Below are 21,968 nucleotides of genomic sequence, written 5' to 3'. Positions count from 1 at the left end.
TCTACTGTTCTTTTGGTTTCTATTTCACTGATTTCTGCTCTGATCTTTATTATTTCTCTTCTCCTGCTGGGTTTAGGCTTTATTCACTGTTCTTTCTCCAGCTCCTTTAGGTGTAAGGTTAGGCTGTGTATTTGAGACCTTTCTTGTTTCTTGAGAAAGGCTTGTATTGCTCTATACTTTCCTCTCAGGACTGCCTTTGCTGCATCCCAAAGATTTTGAACAGTTGTGTTTTCATTTTCATTGGTTTCCATGAATTTTTTCAATTCTTCTTTAATTTCCTGGTTGACCCATTCATTCTTTAGTAGGATGTTCTTTAGCCTCCATGTATTTGAGTTCTTTCTGACTTTCCTCTTGTGATTGAGTTCTAGTTTCAAAGCATTGTGTTCTGAAAATATGCAGGGAATAATCCCAATCTTTTGGTACCAGTTGAGACCTGATTTGTGACTTAGGATGTGATCTATTCTGGAGAATGTTCTATGGGCACTAGAGAAGAATGTGTATTCCGTTGCTTTGGGATGGAATGTTCTGAATCTGTCTGTGAGTTCCATTTGGTCCAGTGTGTCATTTAAAGTCTTTATTTCCTTGTTAATCTTTTGATTAGATGATCTGTCTATTTCAGTCAGGGGGGTGTAAAGTCCCCCACTATTATTGTATTGTTGTCGATGTGTTTCTTTGCTTTGTTATTAATTGGCTTATATAATTGGCTGCTCCCTTGTTAGGGGCATAGATATTTACAATTGTTAGATCTCCTTGTTGGATAGACCCTTTAAGTAGGATATAGTGTCCTTCCTCATCTCTTATTACCGTCTTTGGTTTAAAATCTAATTTGTCTGATATAAGGATTGCCACCCCAGCTTTCTTTTGGTGTCCATTAGCATGGTAAATGGTTTTCCACCCCTTCACTTTCAATGTGGGGGTGTCTTTGGGTCTAAAATGAGTCTCTTGCAGACAGCGTATCGATGGATCTTGTTCTTTAATCCAGTCTGATAGCCTGTGTCTTTTGATTGGGGCATTTAGCCCATTAACATTCAGGGTAACTATTGAAAGATATGAATTTTGTGCCATTGTATTGCCTGTAAGGTGACTGTTACTGTATATTGTCTGTGTTCCTTTCTGGTCTATGCTGCTTTTAGGCTCTCTCGTTGCTTAGAGGACCCCTTTCAATATTTCTTGTAGAGTTGGTTTCGTGTTTGCAAATTCCTTTAGTTTTTGTTTGTCCTGGAAGATTTTTATCTCTCCTTCTATTTTCAATGACAGCCTAGCTGGATATAGTATTCTTGGCTGCATATTTTTCTCTTTAGTGCTCTGAAGATATCATGCCAGTCCTTTCTGGCCTGCCAGGTCTCTGTGGATAGGTCTGCTGCCAATCTAATATTTCTACCATTATAGGTTACATATCTCTTCTCCTGAGCTGCTTTCAGGATTTTCTCTTTGTCTCTGAGACTCGTAAGTTTTACTATTAGATGTCGGGGTGTTGACCTATTTTTGTTGATTTTGAGAGGGGTTCTCTGTGCCTCCTGGATTTTGATGCCTGTTTCTTTCCCCACATTAGGGAAGTTCTCTGCTATGATTTGCTGCAATATACCTTCTGCCCCTCTCTCTCTTTCTTCTTCTTCTGGGATCCCAATTATTCTAATGTTGTTTCATCTTATCGTATTGCTTATCTCTTGAATTCTGCCCTTGTGATCCAGTAGTTGTTTATCTCTCTGTTTCTCAGCTTCTTTATTTCCATCATTTGGTCATCTATATCACTGATTCTCTCTTCTGCCCTATTTATCCTAGCAGTTAGGGCCCCCATTTTTGATTACACCTCATTAATAGCCTTTTTGATTTTGACTTGGTTAGGTTTTAGTTCTTTTATTTCTCCAGGAAGGGTTTCTCTAATAACTTCCATGCTTTTTTCAAGCCCAGCTAGTATCTTTAGAATCATCATTCTGAACTCTAGGTGACATTGTACTAATGTCCGTTGATAGGTCCCTGGAATCAGTACTACCTCTTGTTCTTTTTGTTGAGGTGATTTTTTCCATCTTGTCATTTTGTCCAGAGGAGAACAGATGAATGAGAGAATAAATGCTAGCAGGGTAACAACCTCCCCAGAAAATATACTCTAAACAAATCCGAAAAGACCTGAAACCGGGGGAAAAGAAAGGGAGAGAAAGAAAAAAGAAAAAGAGAAAAAGAAAAAGATAAAAAAAAAAGAACAAAACAAAAAAAATAGAGTATGATCAAATATGGTCAAGCTGGTGTGGAGATCAGTGCCACAAACTAGATTTTGGGTGTATTTTGGTCTGTTAGAAGAAAGTGCCTCCCAAAATTTTAAAGAAATAAAAACTTATATATGTACAAAAATAATGGTTGATATGATGAAGGGATGGAATATGACTGTAAAGATGAAAATTATAAAAAATTTTAAAGAAGGAATTGTTAAGAAAATGTTTTAAAAAAGAAAGAAGAGGATTAAAAATAATGGAAAGAAAGAAAGAAAAAAAGGGGGGGGAGAGAATGTGATCAGGCAGGAGACTAGAACAAAGCCATACATAGAGATTTAGGGTATATTTTGATATATTAGAAGAAACTGTATCTCAAAATTTTAAAGAGAGAACAACTTATATATATATATGCCAAAAATAAGGGTAAATACTATGAAGCGATAGAATATGACTCTAAAAATGAAAAATAGAAATGTTTTTTTAAAGAAAGGGATTGATAAGATGTTGGTTGAAAAAGGGAAAAAGAAAAATTTGAAAAAAAGAACAGTTAAAAAAAATTAACTTTGAAAGACTAATGAATCATGGTAAAAAAGCCATGAATTCTATGTGTAGTATTCCGCTAGTGCTGGAGTTCTGCCGTTCTCATTGATCGGTAAACTTGGTCTTGGCTGGCTGTTCGTGCTGATCTTCTGGGGGAGGGGCCTGTTGCCATGCTTCCCAAATATCTTTGCCGGAGGCGGAATAGCCCCGCCCTCGCCGGGTCCGGGCTAAGCAATCCGCTCGGGTTTGCTCTCAGGAGCTTTTGTCCCTGCAAGCTTTCCATACATCGTTGAAGGGCAAGAGCGAAAATGGCGGCCTCCGGTGGAGTCGAGAACTTGGGCCCCGCTCCTCAGTGCGCCCCCAGAGAAAAGCAGTCAATCACTCTCCGACCGCAGTCCGTTCTCACCCGTCCTGTGACCGAGCGTTTCTATCTCTGGCACCCAACCCGGTGTGGAGTCTCCAAACCCAGCAGATCCCTGCGGTGCACTCCTGCGCCGCTCCTCCTGGGGGAGTAAGGGGAGTCTCCCCGGATCTGCCGCTTGTTGGGCCCCTGCTGGAGGAGCAGTGGCCCGACTGTCACCGATAAGTTTATGGCAACCCCGAGCTGAGAGTCTGCGCCTCAGCTCCGATACCTGGGAGCTCTGCTGCACCCAGGCACCCACGGTCTTTCTGTGACCCCGAGGGTCCTGAGACCACACTGTCCCGGGAGGATTCCACCCCCCGCTTAGCCACTGGAGCAACGTCCTCAGCGGAGCCGACATCTAAAAGTTCCAATTTTGTGCTCTGCTGCTCTAGCACTTGCCAGAAGCAGCCGACGGAGGCCCCCTCCCCCGCCGTCTATCCTCCTGAATATCGCCTCGGATTCACTTCTCCGCACGTCCTACCTTCCAGAAAGTGGTCGCTTTTCTGTTCAGAGAGTTGTTGCTATTCTTTTCTTCGATCTCCTGTTGAGTTCGTAGGTGTTCAGAATGGTTTGATCCCTATCCAGCTGAATTCCTGAGACCAGTATGTTTGGGTTTAAAGCTACCATCTTGCTCTTTGCTTTCTATCTTTCCCATTTTTTGTTCTCTTTTTCCTTTGTTTCTACTGAGTTTTGGATTCTATTTTTTTTATTCCATTTTACCTTCTTTATTGGTTTATCAGCTATAATTCTTTGTTGTGTTTTCCTAGTAATTGCTTTAAATTTACAGTATACAACTTTAACTTAACACATTTTACCTTAAAATAATAGTATACTACTTCATGAATAATATAGGTAACTTACAGGTTTGCTTCCACTTTTTTCCTGGCCTTTGTGCTATTTTCATATATTTTACTTCTTATTTTTTTGAAGTTTTTATTTAAATTCCAGTTAGCTAACATACAGTATAATATTAGTTTCTGGTGTAAAATATGGTGATTCAACACTTTCATACAATACCTGGTGCTCATCACAACAAATGCACTCATTAATCCCCATCACCTATTATATGTTATATATGCCACAATACATTGTTAATATTTTTACTTTAAACAATTCTTTTAAAGAGATTTAATTAATGATTAAATCTTTTATATTTACACGCTAGTTATCATTTTCTATTTTCTTTATTCCTTTGTTTGGATCCAGGTTTCTATATTATATCATTTTTCATTTGCCTGAAGTACTTACTTTAATAATTAGTATAGTGCAGGTTTGCTGGTGATATTTTCTGTGTTTATATGTCTGAAAAGTTCTTTATTCCACTTTTGTGTTTTTTAACAGCTTAGGTAAGGTTCAATTAAAATACTATAAATCCACTTTAAGTATACAATTCAGTGATTTTTAGCGTATTTGCAGAGTTGTGCAACCATCCCCACAGTCTAATTTTAGAACATTTCCATCATCCCAAGAAAAAATCTTATGCCCATTTGTAGTCACTCCTCATTCCTTCCCCCAGCCATATGCAATCACTAATCTACTCTCTGTCACTATAGATTTGCTTTTTCTGGGCATTTCAGATAGCTGGGATAATATAACATGGGTTCATTTGTGTTTGGCTTCTTTCATTAAGTATAATATTTTCGACATTCTTCCATGTTGTGGCAAGTATTGAGACTTTGTTGCCTTTTTTTTTTTTAAGAGATTTATTTATTTGAGAGAGAGGGAGAGTGAGAGCAGGGGATGGGGCAGAGGAAGAGACTCTTCAAGCAGACTGTCTGACATGGGGCTTGATCTCACGACCCATGAGATCATGACCTGAGCTGAAACCAAGAGTCAGATGGTTAACCAACTGAGCCACCCTGGTGCTTTGACTTGGTTGCTTTTTTAAATCACCAAATAGAATTCTGTTGTATGGGTGTAAACACATTTTGTTTATCTGTTCATCAGGTGAATGGACATTTGGGTTGTTTCCACTTTTTGGCTGTTGTGAATAATGTGGCTATGAACATTTGTGTGTAAGACTTTGTGTGAACATATGTTTTCATTACTCCTGGTAGATATCCAAGGGTTGAATTGCTAGGTTATGTGGTTATTCTATATTTAAAATTTTGAGAAACTGACAAACTATTTTTTAAAGCAGGTATACCATTTTACACTCCCATTAGCAGTGTATGAGGGTTCCTATTTCTTCACATCCTTGTTGACACCTGTTATTGTCTGTTTTTAATTGTAGTCATTCTAGTGGGTGTGAAGTGGTAAATCATTATAGTTTTGATTTGCATTTCCCTAATGACTAATGATGCTGAACATCTTTTCATGTGTTTATTGGTCAGTAGTAAGTCATACTTTTTTAAGACCTTATTTTTCTTTTTTTGTCTTCACAGTTTTGCCTTTTCCAGAATGTCATATAGTTAGAATCATATGGTAGTGATACACATTTAAGGTTCCCTATGTTCCCTATGTCTTTTCATGGCTTGATAGCTCTTTTCTTTTTAGCATTGAATAATATTCCATTGTCTGGGCGTACCATCATATATTTACCTGTTCATCTACTGAAAGACATACTATTGCTTCCAAGTTTTGGCAATTATCAATAAAGTTGCTGTAAATATCCTTGTGCAGGTTCTTGTATGGACATAAATTTTCCATACTAAGGAAAATTTGGGTAAATACTAAGGAGCATGATTACTGGATTGTATGGTAAGAGTATGTTTAGTTTTGTAAGAAACCAAATTGTCTTCCAAAAGTGGCTGTACTGTTGTATTCCCACCAATGATATAGACAGCTCCTGTTGCTCCACATCCCTGTCAGCATTTGGTGTTGTCAGTATTCTAGATTTTAGCCATTCTAATAGGTATATACCTTTGTTTTTGAAAGATATTTTCCTTGTGTTTAGAATTCTAAGTTGCCAGTTCTTTACTTTCAGCCTTTTAAAGGCTCCACTGCCTTTTGGCTTTTCACTGGTTCAATTTGTATCTTTGTTTCCCTGTTTGTAATATGTCTTTTCCTTGGCTGCTTTTAAGATTTTCTCCTTATCACTGGTTTTAAATGATTTCTTGTGGTTCATTATTTTGTGCTTGAGTTTATTGAGCTTCTTGGATCTGTGGTAAGATAGTTTTCATCAAATTTGGGAATTTTTTGGCCATTATATCTTCAAATATTTTTCTGTGTTTTCTCCTCTCTTTAAAGGATTCAGTTAAACAATTAACAGAACTTTGATAAATTGTAGGATCACTTTAAATATTCCCACAACTCACTGATACTTTGTTCATTTTTTTCCCAGCCTTTTTCCTTTCTTTTTTTTTTTTTAAGAATTTTATTTATTTATTTGAGAGAGAGAGAGCATGAGTGGTGGGGGGAGGGGAGAGGCAGAGGGAGAGGAAGAAGCAGACTCCCCACTGAGCAGGGAGTCCAATATGTGGCTCTGTCCCAGGACCCTGAGATCATGACTTGAGCCTCAGACCCTGAGATCATGATCTGAACCAAAGGCAGACGCTTAGCCAACTGAACCACCCAGGTGTCTCCAGCCTTTTTTCTTTATGTGTTTCAGTTTGGATGATTTCTACTGATACACTTTCAAATTTACTAATCTTTCCTCTTGCAGTGTTTATCTCTGTTAATCCCATTCAGTGTATTTCTTTTTTGTCTTAGACATTGTAGTTTTCATATCTAGAAGTTGTATTTAAGTCTTAAATATCTTCTAGGTTTTTGCATAACATGCTCACTCTTTCCTCTAGCTATTCGAACATATGAAATACAGCTGTAATAGCTATTCTGATGTTCTAGTCTACAAATTTTATCATCTGTGTAATTTCCAGGTTGGTTTTGATTCAGTTTTTTTTTCCCTCAATATGGGTCATATTGGCCTATTTTTTTGCAGGCTTGATAACTTTTGATTGGATGTCAAACAATGTGAATTATACCTGCTGGGTACATCTTGACCAAAAGTGGAAATCCTATAAATTATCATATAGTTTTAAATACAAAATACCACAATTAGTTTTGCTTACATTTAACAGAATCAAAAGATCCCAGAGTGAAAATGAAAGAACGACAGAATTTTGGCTCAATGTTATTTAGCTAGAAGTCAACAAAATATAGCAAGCAGGTCAAATTTAGCCCAAGGCCTGTTTTTGTACAGTGTGGGGGGTAAGGTTGGTCTTTACATTTTTAAAAGGTTATAAAAGAAAGAAATAAAAAACCAACAGAGATTGTGTGCAGCCCACAAAGCCTAAATATTCACTTTGTGTCTATAGGAAAGATTTGTAAAAAAAAATTCCTAGAAGATCTAAGGTTACTAAAATTATTACAAAGGATAAGTTAGTTGTTTGTGTCATTTAAAAAATTTCATGCTTCAATTTTTAAGATATTATAATTGTCCCCCTGATGTGAATTATGAAGGAATACTCTTTTACTTCCTCTTGCTGCTCCTACACCAATCTTCCAGCTTTGTCAGTAATATTATTTCTCTTTGTCAAAGTTTAAAACATCCAAATTATATTTTCTTAACAAATTACTGTAGTTGTTTAAATAGATTTATTTAAATTGATTCAATGCCCACCAACACTTATTTTATTCATTCTTGCTTTTCCATTTCTGAATCCCTTATTTCATCCATTTCTTGATTGGTAGGACTTTAATTTTCATAAAGCTATTGTAGAAATTATATTTCTTATGATTTTGTGTGCTTAATAAAGTCAGTTGCCTGAATCACAAAAGAAAATTTGAATGAGTATAAAATATTAAAGTCATACTCTTTTTCTCTCAGAACATTTTAGTCATTGCTCCGTTGTCATCTGGAAGATGCTGTGAAGAAGTATGGAACTAGTCTAATTCCCATGATTAGAAAAAAGATTATATTATCTTTCCAACCTGGATCATGAGGAATTAGGAAATTATCCTTTATTATAGTTCTGAATGCTTTTTTTCTGTTCCATTTGTTAAATTTATCTCTCTATTAAGTCATTTTGTTTACTCATATCTATTAACGTCTAATTTCTTTAATAATGCATTTGCTTTAATTCATTCATTAACTTATCTATCAATTTATTTATTTACTCAACACAGGTTCCACATATGTAGGTTAACAACAGATAACAACAAAATAATCTCTGCCACCTTGGACTTTACCTTCTGGTACAGGGAGAGATACAATAAGCAGACAAATGAATAAAAATGCCTATCAAGTGGTGATATGAGAGTGTTGTGGAGAGAATAAAGCAGTCGGATGCTAGCAGTGCCTGTTGAGTGGGGTTAGGAATTCCTGTTTTTTTTTTCAGGAGAAGGTGTCTCCAACAAAGTAATCTTTGAATAGGTACCTAGAAGGTGAGTTGTGAGCTAAGCAGGTATCTGGGAACAGCATTCCAGACAGAATATTGAAGACTCTGAGCCAGTCTGTCAAATGGAAAATGTGGCAAGTCTGTCCTATATGAAAAGCAAAGAGGCCATTGTAGTTAGAGCAAAGTTTGCGATGGTGAAATGGAAGATGATAGTGTCGTAGCAAGTGGCCAAACTGTGAAAATGACTTAGGATTTTACTCCAAGACAGAAAGACATTGGAAGATATATTAGTTTCCTGTTGCTGTGTAACAAATTATCACAAATTAAGTGGCTTAAAACAACACACACATTTATTATCTCACAATTTCTATGGGCCAGGATTCTCAGCATGGCTTGAATATGTTTTATACTTCAGGGTCTCACAAGGCTTTATTCACTGTATTGGCCAGGCTGCTTTCTCAACTGGAGAGTTGACTGGGGAAGAATCCACTTCCATGCTCATTCAGGTTGTTGCCAGAATCCGTTTCCTTGTGATTGTATAACTGAGGGGCCCAACTTTTTCCTGGCTATTAGCTGAAGTTAACTCAGATCCTAGAAGCCACATGCAGTTCCTAGAGGCTATTGCAGTTCTTTGCCATGTGGGCTTCTTCATATGGCTGCTTACTTCATCAAGCCCACAAGGAGAGTCACAAATACCTGTTACAGACACAAAGATGCAAGGTCTCAAAGAATAAATCTCAACACAGCAATGACATGAAAATTCTTTTAATGTTACTGTTGTTCTTTAAAAGGGTGACATAGAAATCTCACTGATAAATCATTTAACTTTTGAATTTTGTAGAAACTTCTGTCATTTTAGAAATAGATTGTAGTGGCTGAAAGAGGCATATGAAACAGGTTATATCAGGCTGTTAAGGAGCTAATACTGAGCTGGACAATTTCTGCAAAAACCCCACACGTGTGTCCTTTAATCATGGATATTTTTTCTTTGTATGCATTGAGTGTTCTGAGACTGGATGTCAGTAGTTATGCATTCTTGAAGACTGGAAAGAAATTTGCAATTTCAAAATGTCCAGGAATTTGCTGCCAGGGGCTCTAAGACTAAGTAGAATTTTGTCTTAGAGGCAGTCTTTTTTCCGAAAGCGAATAAGTTAAGTCCTCTTGGTCATTGATACAGGATAAATCATTATTCTGTTGGTAGCTCTGGAATTTGGAGAAATCATCCAAACCAGACACCTCAGAATAGGGTGTTCTGTATTCTGTTCAGAACTGTAAAAATCATATGACTGGGCAGAAGTCTATATGGAACAGAAGTGGTCCAGAGGAGCTTCGGATTGATAGGAGGGGGAGCTTATTGCTGGAAGACACAAATATCACTGAGTTTTAAAATATTTATCTTGAATCTAACCATCTTACCGATTTTTAAAATTCTGGTCATAGTCACTATTATTATACAGTCTTATTGGCAAAAGGAGATGGTTTTATCTCTTCTTATCCAATATTTATCTATTATAACTTACAAGACAATTTTGAATAATAACAATGATGAGGATATCCTTTTTTAGACTCTGATTTTACTTGAAACTGTTTTAGCTTTTATTTTTTTTTTGTAGGTCAACTCTGTGTCATATAATTTCCTTTGATTAATCTGTCCTCATTTATCCATGTAATTTTTACCATGAAAGCGAAAATACTGTCAAACTGGTACATGTTATCTCCCTATATTTCAATATGGGTATTATAATCACAAGAACAGTGCTTCCCCCAGGTTGTCATTATAGAATATATCTACGAATCTAGTAGTTACAGCTATTGATGAAGCAGTGTGTTATAAAGGAAAGATATTAGATGCAGAATTAGAAAATTTCAGCGCAGGCCTTGGACCCATCATTTATTAGCTGTGTAAACTTAGGTAAATCATTTACTTTCCCTGAGCCTTCATTTTCCCATCTAAAAGTGGGGATAGTATTATGTTATTTATCTCATAGCTTTGTTTCTAGGCAAAAAATTAAATAATATTTTTGAAAACATTTAAACTGCAAAACATTGAATACCATAGTTAGGGTGACTCTATGTCCCAGTTTTCCTGGGACAGACTTGTTTATGTCTGTTATCCTGGGTTAGTTTCTAGAAGCACCTCTCCCACTCTTAAAAGTGTCCTAATTAGAATAATAGATTTCGTCACTCCAAATGTCATTGTTTCTTTATACCTGTCTTCCTGGGTAGACTGAAAACTGACTGAAGGTAACAATGGTTTTCCAGCTTCCTGTCACCTACAACACCTAGCCCAGTGCCTTTCACTTAGGACTCTTAACCCTTGAATTAATGAATATTTTTAAATAGGTATTGAACTGTGATAGTTTTTTGTGATGAGCATTATTAGCATTACCTTGGCTGATATCAGAACTTAAAATAGGTTGAGTGGGAGGAACTTATAGCTATATAATATACTGCTTTTTACAACTTGTGAGCCAAGTATAATTTAGAGATGTATCTGCAATGAACTGGAAAATATGCTTTTAGAATCATTAATTTGGTTAAAAGACCTGTAAAACACATAGTGAGTCTGTGACCTGTGCTGACAAATAGAACTCCTGAAAAGAACATCGTAAGATCAGAAATGAAGAGATGATAGTGTTATCTCACATTCTGTAGTAGATTTGAATAGTTTTAGGGATCCATTTTCTTATTGCTTTTTTATCATCAGAGATTTAAGGTTCTGTTGAGCTTTTATGCATGACTTGCTAGGTTATTACTAGCTTCCTCTCTGTAGATGTTGAAAATTTTAGGCATTACTTCCTTATTCAGTCGAGAAATATGTATTCTGGGTCATATCTTGAAGCATTTGTTTTTGGAGAAGCAGCATTCAGATACTTACTTTAGAGATTTTGTATTTAATCATTTCAAGAACATGGGTAGAATCAAGAGATCTATCTTAGAAACTTTGAATTTAGGTTAGAATGAAAGAAAGCAATTTATCTTTTAAATGTTCACAAAAAAGGAGGAATAATCCAAAGTGAAATACTTGAATTGCTGCATTGACAAAGTGACTTTTTGGATTTTTTTTTTTTTTTTTTGAGCGAAAAGAACCCAAGAAAAATGTGGGCTTTTTTTCTAGGATCATTAAGTGGCAGTGAAGTAGTCAGACCCATAAACTGTCCAATAATGTGGAAGCGATTACTTAGTGGTAAGAAAAAATGAATGTCTCCTCATTATTGCAGCATCTTAACTTGCTAAATTAAAAAAAAATTGAAAAAAAATTTTTAACCTCACCCTTAAATATACTTCACTCTTAGGAAAGAGAAAATTGGTGTTTACTTCATCTTTTTGAATGTAATTTTTTTTTTAAGGAGGTGGAGATTTTAATTTACTGCAAAGCTTGTTACTGCTGCGGGTTTGTAAGTTGTGGAGGTGATGTATATTACAGAGTTAGGCAGCTTGTCCAGCTAATTATACTCTTGCTATATTTGAACAGAACTAAGGAGAAAAACTGCTTAAATGCCGTTTGAGGTTTTTTTTTTTGTAACAGTCACTTTTTAGGTATGATAAGAAAAAAAATGCCCATTACTTTTCAAATTGCTTTTAAAGTTACAGTAGCATTAAAACAATATATACTATGACAGAGAAACCTAATATTTGAATAATGACTGTGTTTTTTTTTTTTTAAGATGTGAGATGAAACATTAGTGTGCATTTTTTCCCTGTTTTCACAAACATGTAAGAAGTACACGTTGGAAAAATATATACAAAAAGTAAATTCTTAAAACCAAAGTAGAATGGTGGTTACCAGGGACAGGGCAGAAAGGGAAAAGGGGTATTATTTAATGGGTATAGAGTTTCAGTTCTGCAAGATGAGAAAGTTCTGGAGATTAGTTTTGCAACAGTGTGAGTATATTTAACATTACTAAACTGTAAACTTAAAAAGGTTAAGATGGTATATTTTATATTATTATTATTTTTTAACCACAGTAGTTAATAGAAGCAAATCCTCACCTGGTCAATGTAGTCTGTTTTCTGTAAATAAACTTTCTGGAAGAGAAACTTACCCAGAAATCTACAGTAATGCAGCCTAGCGATATTTATGGCCCACTCTCTTAGTGAATGATGTTTACCTTAGAAGTCATGATAGGGGGGTGCCTGGGTGGCTCAGTTGGCTAAGCATTCAACTCTTGGTTTCAGCTCAGGTCATGATCTCGAGGTGGTGGGATGGAGCCCCGAGTCCAGCTTGTGCTCAATGTGGAGTCTACTTGGGATTCTCTCCCTCTCTGCCTCTCCCCTCCTCTCTTGTTTGGGGTTCTCTCCCTCTCTGCCCCTCCCCCTGCTCACACTCAAGTGCCCTCTCTCTCTCAAATAAATAAATAAATAAATAAATAAATAAATAAATAAAATCTTTAAAAAAAGTCATGACACAGTAGGACAAAAGATCAGTCATTTGAAAATACATATTCAGTTGTGATAAAATCAGAACTCTGAGTTAGGTAGATGAACACAGCATTATCATGTTATTATTATTGCTGATTTGGCGTTTCAGGGAAGCTAAGATGACAGTTATATTCTATATCCTTGACGGTATGCTTAGTTAACAAATGGAAAACACCTCATGCAAAGGGAGATAAATAGGGATAAAGTCGTTAAGGAAGCACACTCATAATACTCATTTACCACTTTGTCCAGTGATACTAAACTCTTACATGAAGTCTTTCATTTTAACTTTTAATATGCACAGGAGTCAACTCATTTGAATGAACTCTCCGCCTCCACCATTTATAGTGGAGTGCTAATGAATAGTGAAGTGGCTGAGGATGATCGTTAACTGACTAGTAAATGATGGAACATCAGCTGTGTCCTAACAGTTTGCTATAAAACTAAATGTGAGTAATGTGGATCATATCTCAGAAATATAACATCATATTGCAATATAATGATTTATAAAAAATACGTATTTGGTGTTGGCTAAGAAGCTGTTTACAGCAACCAAAAGCATTTAATTGGGGTCCTAGGGATTGCAATCTGAGAGACAGAGTCAACTGAAATTAAAAGTGTAATCTGAACTGTGAGTGGAGTGCAGGCTTATAAAGGCAAAAACTTTTGGACCCCACCCATGGGCAGGGGCTAATTGCCAAGAGGACCAACCATGAGAGAAGACGGATGGAACTTCAGTCTGACTGCCTGACCACCAGAGAGGGGAGAAGGACTAGAGGCTGAATCAGCCAATGACCAAAGACTTAGGAAATCATGACCATGTTATGAAGCCTTCATAAAAATTTTAGAGACTAGCTTTTGGCCTTTTTTTTTTTCTGGAGAGCTTCCATGCTTGGGGAACCAGAATGCTTCTATGTGTCACCAAGCCAGGTCCCAAGCTCCATGAGGACAGAAACTCCTTTGTTTGAGATCTTGCCCTAAGTATCTCTTCTTTTGGCTATTGATATGTATTTTTTATAATATCCTTTAATAAGCTGGTAAATGTAAATAAGTGTTTCCCTGGGTTCTGTGAGCCCTTCTAGCCAATAATTGAACCTAAGGAGGAGATTATTGGAACTTCCAATATGTAGCTGGTCAATGGGAAGCACAAGGAAACAGCCTTGGGCTTACAGCTGGCATCTAAAGTGAGAGTTGTAGGGGCAGTGTTGTGGGACTGAATCCTTAATCTGTGCAATCTGGTGGTTTCTCCAGCATAGGTAGTATCAGAATGGAGTTGAAGTTTTGGACACCCTACTGGTGTTCAACAATTGCTTGGTGTTGTGTGTGAGGGAAGCCCCTGCCCTCACATTAGAATTGGTCTTAGAACACCTAAAGCCATGTCATGCCAATTTGGAGGGGTCATTAGAGAACACTTAGTCTAAATACCCACCTGATGCTTAAGTTTCTCTCTAAAACAAGATTAAGAATATCTTTACAAACAACAGTGGATTCCAAATTGGTTGTCAAGTAGGTTCTTTTGCCCAGTGACCTTACATGTATTTAATGAATGGATAGTGGTCCCCAACTGGGTAGGGAAGATAGGAAGATGCCATTTCATCCTTAGTTAGCTCTAACCATTAGCTCTTCTCCTCACTAGATGACACAAAACCTTGTTTGCTTAAATTTTTCTTTCTTAGGGTCAGCATTCCCAGTGTCCTTATGTGTTCTTCCTAAGACATTCAAGTTTAAAAAATATTGATCTTAGTTGCTGTCCTCTAAGTATATTCCATTAAAAAAAAATGTTTCTTTTTAAAGTGCCCACAGTGTAAAACTCAAGATAACATTGGGTTGTTGTAAGTTTAAGTAAGTCTATATACTGTATCGGTTTTAGATACCTTTTCTGTTTGAATTATTGTTGGAATTAGTAATGCTTGAAAAGGATGACAGCACAGAAAATGATCTATGTTACTAGCCAATGTTACCATGTTGTTTTTAAAAATGATTCTTGCTTTATGCTTCATTTACTTACTCAAACTGGTCTCTCCATTGCCAAAACTTCAACCTGGTGGATCTTTCATCATTCTGATTCTCTGTCTTTCCTGCTCTCATAGTAATGTTTATTTTTTCTGATTATAAAAATATTCTTAAAGAAAAATTTAAAAATACAGTAAGATGTGAGGAAAAACATGATTCATAATCATTATTCAGAGGTAACCATTCATCATTTTGGGTATTTCCATTTTTATAAATGGTATGTGTGTATCTATGAAATATATGTAGTAGAGAAGGGATTATATTATAAATATATTTTTTACTTTACTTTTTCTGTTAAAATTATATTTTGAGCTTTCTCAATTATTTTAGAATATATTCCGTTTATTTATGAATCATTTCTTAAATACCAGTTCTTCAGTTGTTGCCCTTTAAATTGTTTACATTGTTTGTGAGTATGAATAATCCCATAATGGACATGTTTATATACAAATGTACATCTCTGCATCTGTGATTATTTTTTTGAATAGATTTCTTGAGGGATTATTAGATCAGAAGATTTGAACATTTAAGTCTCAGAGTAATCTCTAAAAGATTATAAATATATTTGAATATAACACATTTCAAAGCATTATTATAAAGAGGAAGCCTGAACTAAATAACCAACCAGCAAGTGTATAAATAATGAAGGAGGAAAGAACTCTATTAGTCTGTCTAATAAAATGAGAAAGAAATTATACTCTACTATGGACAATTTTGAAGAGAGAACTTTCACACTGGAAGTGAATAAATTCATTGGCTTGTAATAAGAGGACACTTTAAGAGACAGTATGACATTTAAGTATGCCACAACTATTTTAAGGCAGTCTTTGTCTTTAGTCTTTATTCTTTTGCCTTCATTTTACTTCCATCCTGTGATAATGCATTGTATTTGACAGGGGCAGATATTTAAATGCTAATTCTAAGAAGAAAATTAAGTAAGACATTTTTAAAAACAGCAGATTTTAAAGTGATTGCCATGAGCATTCTTGGCACACAGTGATATTCAGTGTATTTAACAGAAGTTCCTTGGGGTCATCTGAACGAAAAAAATTGTGCTTCTTCATAGGAAATACATAATCACTGATGAATGTTCTTGTTCTAATTTTAATTTAATTGTAGAACTTTATTTATTTATTTTTTTACTGTTTATAATATATGAAGAAAGAACTTAGGGTCTATGTTTATTCAGTATAGTCCTGGACATCCTAGCCATAGCAATCAGACAAGAAAAATATATGAAAAGCATCCACACTGGTAGGGAAGAGATAAAATTTTTACTATTTGCAGGTGACATGTTACTCCATATATATAGAAAACCCTAAAGACTCCACCAAAAAACTACTAGAACTAATAAATGAATTCAGTAAAGTTGTAGGGTACAAAATTAATATACAGAAATCTGTTGCATTTCTCTACACTAGTAATGAACTAGCAAAAAGAGATATTAAGCAAACAATCTCATTTACAATCACACCAAAAATAATAAAATATCTAGAAATAAACTTAACCAAAAAAATGAAGAAAGAAAATATAAAATTAGATGTACAGTGGAAAGGGCACTGGACAAGTAATGCCAATTTGTCTTCTTTTCCAATGTGGATGACTTTCATTTTATTTTCTTTGCCTTATTACATTGATTAGAACTTCCAGTACAATGCTATAGAACAGTGATGAGAGCAGGCATCCTTGCTTTTCCTGCTCTTGGGGGAAAGTTGTTCAGTCTTCTGCCATTATGTATGGTGTTAACTGTGGAATTTTTTCCTAGGTGCTCTTTATCAGGTCAAGGAAATTCCTATTCATTCTATTCTTCTATTCATAGCCTGCTGACAAATGATGATGATGACGATGATTAAAAAATGGATGTTGGATTTTGTCAAAAAATTATTTTCTGAATCTTTTGAAACGATCATATGGTTTTTCTCTTTTCATTTGTTAATATGGTGAATTACATTTATTGATATTTGGTTAAATTATTCTGGTATTATTGGAATAAACCTCATTTTGTTATGATGTATTATACTTTATATATATTATTAGATGTATTTTACTAATATTTTGTGGGGGACTTTTTAATATATATTTGTGAGGGATATATCTGTAGGTTTTATTTTGTTTTTCTTGTATCTGATTTGTCTTAATGCTTGCCTAATTGAAGGAGTTGGGAAGCATTTTTTCCTTTTTCAGTTTTCTGGAAGAGCTTGTATGGAACTGATAAGTCTCTCAAAAATTTGGTAGAATTCACCAATGAAGCCATCAGGGCCTGGAGTTTTCTTTATGGAAAAGTTTTAACTACACATTCAATTTTAAAAATAGATATAGAGCCATTCAGGTTATCTATTTTTTCTTGAGTGAGCTTTGGTAGCTTGTTCTTTCAAGGATACTATTTTATCTATGTTGTTGAATTTATGGGCATAAAATTGTTGCTACTATATCTTTATTATTATTTTACTTTCTGTAGAATTGTGTTGATGTGACTTCTTTCATTATTGATATTTATAATTTCTGTCCTCACTTTCTTTTTCCTTATCAGTCTGGATAGAAGTTTATCAATTTTATTGATTTTCTCAAAGAACTAGCTTTTGAAGTTATTGATTTTTTTAAATTAAATTTAATTTTATTATGTTATCTTAGTCACCATACAATACATCATTGATTTTTGTTGCTGTTGTTGTTTTTGTTTTCTCTTGTTGATTTCTATTCTGGTTTTTTATTTTGCTTACTTTAGGTCTCATTTGCTATTCTCTTGATAGTGTTATTTAAATCTTCTTTGTCCTTAACTCATTTTCTCCCTATTTTGTCTATCAGTTATTAAAAGAGGGATATTGAAGTCTCCAACTATAATTGTAGATTTATTTCTCTTTGCAGTTCTAACAGTTTTTTACTTTGTATAGTTTGACGTTCTGTCAGTAGGTTCATAAACCTTTAGGAGTGTCAAGTCCTCCTCTTTATTGTTATGAAGTGATGTTCTTTATCCCTTGTAATATTCTTTGCTCTGAAATCTAGTTTGTCTAATATTAATATAGCCACTCCAGCTTCTTTTGGTAAGTATAGAAAAGTCTAGCCTTTCTATCATTTTACTTTTAACCTCTTTTAGCTATTGAACATCACACATTTTTGGGCTCTGTGTTTTACATGGTGGGTTTCTGATCTCACTTTGCACTTTTGGGGTCCTGGCCAGTATCTTTTCTCCTCTATTGTGCCCCATTAAAATGCTGGGTCTGAATGGTTGGTAGTTTTATTTGTAAGGATATGGAGAAGGACACATTTTGGATATAAAAGATCATGGGTTTTATCTGGTCAAGTTCAGTTTGTGAATCTGGATAAACCTTGAGGCCTATGTCCAGCAGGCTGTTGAATATATGGTTTTAGAACTCAGGCGATATCAGTCCCTAGGAGGTACTTGAATTTATGGGTATAAATGAATTCCACTAAAAGCTGTTCAGAATGAGAGAAAGACCAAGAATGAAAACCTGGCAAGCATGGATATTTATTGAGAAAGAATGTGTAGTTTAGGTAAGTTCTAATATAGTAGGGATACTTACGGCAATGAAAGTTTCTTATATGCATGAATTGTTAAGTGCAAATGATAGTGAATCCTTTATTATGGAAAATTGGGTATTTCACTCTAAGATCTGTGGAGATTTTAATATTCCTAATAAAGTGCTTGATCTAAATGTAATACCCTAAATAGTTTAAAGTACCCATGAATATTTTTGTAAATTTAGTCTCAGATGCTGCAAAGAATTCAGTTGTCCTGGTGAGCAAGTTATATAAACTGCCCAAAGGCTCAAGCTTGTCAGCTGTTTTGTTCATAATTCTTAGTGCCAAGTAATACTGCAGAGGATTTACATATCTTAAGCCTTCAGTAAATACATGATTCAGTTGCTAAATCTTCTATTTTCCTTAATGACCCTTGATCTCTCTTTAAGTGCTACCATTGCTGAGTAACCTTACCCTGATCGGGGTGGGGGAAAATATTGGGATAATCCCATTGTAGACAGAAATGTCACAGGCTGGATTCTGCATGTTAGAACTCTTGGCAGCAGATGTTCAAGAGAGGGTGTGTGGGCTGTTCAGACAATTGATCCTAAATAAGATTTTATTTTAACTTTAAAGTTCACTTGTCTAGAAATTTTTAAGTGATGCAATGACATTTGATATTCTATCTCTACTTAATTTTTTTTTTCTTGTTGACTCTGGTTGTTATTGGTATAATTTATTATGCCTGTAACAATCCAAAGACAGGCTAGAAAATCAGATGATTCATTGTAAATGATTTTTCTAATGAATAAACTTTTCAATTTCTACCCCTGGTTTTGTTATCACAGAGATTGTGAAGTGGGCAAGGTCACTCTGCCTCCTGGTGTTGCAGTTAATCCAGTCTTCAAATTGTAAAAGGCTTCACAGTGATTGTGAAACTATGTCTCTGCTGAAAGCATGATTACTAACAGTTTAATCTACTCACCTCTTCACATTTTTTGTGTGTGAAGTAAAAGTTTAATTTGAAGCAAAATGCAAGATGTGCTAAAAGAACCTCATCTCCTGCTGAGTTATCTTTCTAGGAATTTAGAGAGGTGGTAAAATTTCTTATGTCAGGGCTGTGAGTTACTTTCCTTGAGACATTGACTAGTAGTCCCACCCATTTTATATAGAGTTGTCTTGGCCCATGTAACTAAAATTAGGCCAGGTATGTAAGTTAAAAGTAGTAAGTACTCTAAACTCTAAAACATATCCCTAGTACATATACATTTATAAAAAGCCATTTTATGCTATCTTTTTGTTAAATGTATCTGTAGTCCCTCCTACACTGCCATTCATTCTCTTCTTATTTTTCAAATGAATATTTACACATAGAGATTGCAATTCTTCAAAAGCCAGATTAACTTGCCATCTTAATGACAGAGACTAATGATCAGCAATGATGATAGCACAGCTCAACAGACCATTAAGTATTCAGAGCTAAAGCATGCAGTTACAATACTAACATTTTTACTGTAACCAACATAATCAGTGGAGAAAAGACCACAGGCCCTCAGACAAGATGCACTCTTGAAACTAGGGTCAAGTTCAGGTTATATTACCTTTTTAAAACTGATGCTAGCATCATGCATGGATGAAATTTGCTATTTACAGCCATCTCTTTTAGAAGTGACTCAGCTAGTGTAATTTTGAAATGACAGAAGCTGAATGTGACACCAGGAACAAACCATACTAAGATATAATTAACTATAATGAAAGAAAAAATATATTAGAGGTATTTTGAAATGTATAAAGGTAATAGTCTTGGATCTTTGAAAAGTCAGGAGCTATAGAATAAGAATTTCAACAAAACCACAAAAATCTGTGTGTGCCAAGGCTTTTCAGGCAAGATGTCATCCAGTTTAATACTCTGATAGTAATGTCTGAGCAACATCTGTCCCTGTGAAGATCTTCATGATAGTTACTATAAGAAATGGATAAATTGCCATTTTGGTGATAGATTATTTTGGTTAATGAAAAGCATCTCATTAGCTTTTACTTCTTCCTATTCCCTCTTTTAAAAATTATGAGTAATGCATGTTGTTTTTTAGGAAAATTAAAAAGTAAAAAGAAAAAGAAAAAGGATCATGAAATTGCATCAAATTTATTTTTAATTTTTACAAAATATGGTCATTCCTTACATATTATTTTGAAGCTAATATTTGTTTTTGTTAATAATATCTTTAGGTAAAAATGTTTTAATTAGCCCTAGGTAAAGTAACAAAAAATGAGATTACTACTATTCAGGTCAATATTAATCCTTTCTTTTGCAGCATTTTTCTGTATTGTGGAAAGAACAGTAGTAGTGATGTTAAATGTAAAAATCAGAAAGTAATGTGTAGTGAGTTTTTTGACTTGCAAACCTGAGAACCAAATCCTGTAGCTGTGGGGACTAACTGAATTTCCTGTTGTCATTAACTGTCTTTGGTAAGCTAAGATGCCCTCATAATAAATCTGCCAGTTATGGAGTAGTGGTTGCAAAGTAGTAAATGTTCTGTGATTTTTTTCTTAAATGATTTTATTTATTTATTTGACAGAGAGAGACAGAGAGAGAGTGCACATGTGCACAAGCAGGGGGAGCAGCAGAGGGAGAGGGAGAAATAGGCTCCCTGCCATGGAGCTAGATCCCAGGAGCCCCTGGGTCATGACCTGAACTGAAGGCAGATGCTTAACTGACTGAGTCACCCAGGTCTCCGCTGTGATTTTTTTTTTTTTTTTAGCAAATCATAGAAATTTTAAAAACAGTGATAACACAGAGCTCTTTATCTTTTTTCTTCTCATTTTCAAAAGTACTTCATCTTTGATTTTTCTCTTGTAGTTCTTACAATGTCTTATCTTGGTCAGTGTCCACTGCATCCTACTTCACAACAAAGCCTTTTTTATTCTTTATTGCTCCTTACAAGCACTTCGTGTAGGAGAACACTTTTCCAGAAAGACTCTTTCTTTTCTTGGTTTCCCTGAGCCCAGTATTTGCCATCACATAAGGTTCATAAGTTTTAGTCACAAATTTAAATTTCATGAAGAAATATTCTTGGGGGTACTTCACATGTTTAAAGTGGTGGTGTGGTGGTTAGGCAGAGGAAAACATGTCCCTATGTTTAGCAGCTGTCAACTGCCTTCATTTTTATCATTTTCCAGGTTGGTGGCCTACTCAAATCTTACTCCATGGTCCTTTTACTCTGTTCTTTCCTTCTTTCTGTAATATTCATTTGAAATGAATATTAAAGCAATGCCTTCTATGAGTTTGAGCTAAGGTTACTGTAGTAAAAAGTTAAATATAAAATTTTAGGTAAATAATTTAAACCATAGCCAGCAGGAGACACGTGCCTGGGACTTGTTATATTTGTTAAGACACCACGTGTAGGATGTAAAGCTTTTATCCAGCTATGATGTCTGTGGTGCCCGTTTCCGCACAGCAGCATGCTCATTTAACATCCCCTTTGGATAAATTTGGAGTTTCTTTCTTTCTTTCTTTCTTTCTTTCTTTCTTTCTTTCTTTCTTTCTTTCTTTCTTTCTTTCTTTCTTTCTTTCTTTCTTTCTTTCTTTCTTTCTTTCTTCTTTCTTTCTTTCTTTCTTTCTTT

At 35.1% G+C, this 21,968-nt stretch overlaps 1 protein-coding gene across 3 annotated transcripts in view; it reads left to right on the top strand.

Annotated features, from left to right (window-relative positions):
- Positions 1-21,968, top strand: part of IQCM (IQ motif containing M) — a 434,938-nt gene that overhangs the window by 21,629 nt on the left and 391,341 nt on the right. For 2 of the 3 annotated variants that reach the window (XM_073892342.1, XM_073892339.1), the window contains exon 2: positions 13,159-13,303. The exons of the other annotated variant lie outside the window; for it this stretch is intronic. The gene's annotated coding sequence lies outside the window, so the exon portion shown is untranslated. The remainder of the gene's footprint in view (positions 1-13,158; positions 13,304-21,968) is intronic. 3 annotated transcript variants of the gene reach the window in all.

Source organism: Callorhinus ursinus, unplaced genomic scaffold (genome assembly GCF_003265705.2).
Source record: "Callorhinus ursinus isolate GAN/ISIS: 27379988/994484 unplaced genomic scaffold, GSC_fseal_2.0 scaffold4, whole genome shotgun sequence".
Classification (NCBI taxonomy): Eukaryota; Metazoa; Chordata; class Mammalia; order Carnivora; family Otariidae; genus Callorhinus; species Callorhinus ursinus.
Note: the sequence above shows the minus strand (reverse complement) of the source record. Positions and strands in the feature narration are given on the sequence as shown.